Raw genomic sequence first — 2,500 nt, 5'->3', positions numbered from 1 at the left:
ATAATTGAAATTCAACAGAATGTATCCCAGTGGATTGATTCCAACATTCCAACTTGTGATGCGTTGACTCCTGGCTAAGTTACCTCTGTAATTATCAGATGCATGGAACATTCAAGCTTGAGTTCTATTTTCCAAAATAAAAATGGAAAGTGTTCCTTCCTCTGTGAGATTGGTTAGCAGGTGGCAAGTGTCTTTTAACAAAAGTTGTTTTTTTTCAATCAATCCGTAGACTTTTCCAAGACAGTGAGGTTTGATAATGAATGGCTAATACTCCTGATGGTGGAATTGCAATGTTTTCAACATGTTGTGAATATAGGTAACTTGGAGAATAGATTAAAATAGAATTGTGGTAGAAATTGAGTAGTTATGTAAGGAACAAAACACTTTTCACTGGTTAATAAATAGATCCCTGTATTTCATTGTGCACATCCACAGTTTTCCACGGAAAAGTAGAAAGCTAAAAGAAAATGTGATTGACTTGGAAAGAGTGTGATGTGGGAGTCTAAGAGGCCCCAGTGAGATTTGAACTCACGACCCCTGGTTTACAAGACCAGTGCTCTAATCCCTGAGCTATGGAGCCCTGATTCAACCTTCTTTGTGGGGGTGTCAAAACCCCACATGTGGAACGTCGTCATCCAACTTGCAAGGAAAATCAAGGTTAATTAATCTGGTAGGAAGAAAAAATATTTCTCTTGAAGGGCATAGCCAGTTTGCTTCTCTGAAATATGTTGCTGAGAAAAGAAACAATTGGAGAACACACCTAGAGCAGCAGCAATATATCGTCATCCAATTAGTTGTAATGTAGCTGGCGATACCAAGCAAGCTAACGATAGATCGCGGTTGCTTTGAGCAAGAAATAAAGCAGCAATGTCAGAAGTGGGATTTGAACCCACGCCTCCAGAGGAGACTGCGACCTGAACACAGCGCCTTAGACCGCTCGGCCATCCTGACTGGCTTGTGCTTGACCGGCAAGTGAGCGCCAGCTATCGCAGACAGCTTGGAGAGCGACAAATGGAACTTCTGTCATATCCTACTTTAGTCCCTCAGCTCTACTAACAAGGAAGGCAGCCCAATAGCTATGTCTTTTTAGTCCATAGTGTAGAATTTAGAAGATCTGCATTTTTCTCTTGCACGTCTTGAAAGAAAACACATGAATGCGTCTTTTTTGTATGAGATTAGTAATTGAGAGGCAATGAGCCTGAAAAGTCGGTTTTCGTCTTCAAAATCCACTTGATGAAAGACAAAGATAAGCAAGGAGGTAGCTGGCATCTCTTGATGCGCACAGTTCAAAACTTAGCGTTTCAAATAAAAATGACCGCCGATAGCAGAAACCAAACACTGGCCGCCACAGAGGCGTACAACCCGAACGTAGCCTTGAGACCACCGTGCCGGACAGGTCAATCCATAGATATTTTCAGGACAGTGAGGTTTGTTTAATAAGTGGCGCATATGGGCATTCCAAAGGCTGAATTGCAATATCTTCAGCATGTTGTGAATATATGTATCTAGGAGATAATTGAAATTCAACAGAATGTATCCCAGTGGATTGATTCCAACATTCCAACTTGTGATGCGTTGACTCCTGGCTAAGTTACCTCTGTAATTATCAGATGCATGGAACATTCAAGCTTGAGTTCTATTTTCCAAAATAAAAATGGAAAGTGTTCCTTCCTCTGTGAGATTGGTTAGCAGGTGGCAAGTGTCTTTTAACAAAAGTTGTTTTTTTTCAATCAATCCGTAGACTTTTCCAAGACAGTGAGGTTTGATAATGAATGGCTAATACTCCTGATGGTGGAATTGCAATGTTTTCAACATGTTGTGAATATAGGTAACTTGGAGAATAGATTAAAATAGAATTGTGGTAGAAATTGAGTAGTTATGTAAGGAACAAAACACTTTTCACTGGTTAATAAATAGATCCCTGTATTTCATTGTGCACATCCACAGTTTTCCACGGAAAAGTAGAAAGCTAAAAGAAAATGTGATTGACTTGGAAAGAGTGTGATGTGGGAGTCTAAGAGGCCCCAGTGAGATTTGAACTCACGACCCCTGGTTTACAAGACCAGTGCTCTAATCCCTGAGCTATGGAGCCCTGATTCAACCTTCTTTGTGGGGGTGTCAAAACCCCACATGTGGAACGTCGTCATCCAACTTGCAAGGAAAATCAAGGTTAATTAATCTGGTAGGAAGAAAAAATATTTCTCTTGAAGGGCATAGCCAGTTTGCTTCTCTGAAATATGTTGCTGAGAAAAGAAACAATTGGAGAACACACCTAGAGCAGCAGCAATATATCGTCATCCAATTAGTTGTAATGTAGCTGGCGATACCAAGCAAGCTAACGATAGATCGCGGTTGCTTTGAGCAAGAAATAAAGCAGCAATGTCAGAAGTGGGATTTGAACCCACGCCTCCAGAGGAGACTGCGACCTGAACACAGCGCCTTAGACCGCTCGGCCATCCTGACTGGCTTGTGCTTGACCGGCAAGTGAGCGCCAGCTATC

At 41.5% G+C, this 2,500-nt stretch overlaps 4 non-coding genes across 4 annotated transcripts; all 4 read right to left on the bottom strand.

The window, feature by feature from the left end:
* Positions 1-507: 507 nt before the first annotated feature.
* TRNAT-UGU (transfer RNA threonine (anticodon UGU)) lies at positions 508-580 on the bottom strand. The gene has a single exon. It is a non-coding gene; the product is annotated as a tRNA-Thr (tRNA).
* Positions 581-868: 288 nt separating this feature from the next.
* On the bottom strand, positions 869-951 carry TRNAL-CAG (transfer RNA leucine (anticodon CAG)). The gene has a single exon. It is a non-coding gene; the product is annotated as a tRNA-Leu (tRNA).
* A 1,068-nt stretch (positions 952-2,019) lies between these two features.
* On the bottom strand, positions 2,020-2,092 carry TRNAT-UGU (transfer RNA threonine (anticodon UGU)). Its single transcript has one exon. It is a non-coding gene; the product is annotated as a tRNA-Thr (tRNA).
* Positions 2,093-2,380: 288 nt separating this feature from the next.
* On the bottom strand, positions 2,381-2,463 carry TRNAL-CAG (transfer RNA leucine (anticodon CAG)). The gene has a single exon. It is a non-coding gene; the product is annotated as a tRNA-Leu (tRNA).
* Between the last annotated feature and the right edge of the window lie 37 nt (positions 2,464-2,500).

The sequence above is a fragment of the Pelobates fuscus genome, chromosome 12, assembly GCF_036172605.1.
Source record: "Pelobates fuscus isolate aPelFus1 chromosome 12, aPelFus1.pri, whole genome shotgun sequence".
NCBI lineage: Eukaryota > Metazoa > Chordata > Amphibia > Anura > Pelobatidae > Pelobates > Pelobates fuscus.
This window is presented reverse-complemented; position numbering and strand designations above follow the sequence as displayed.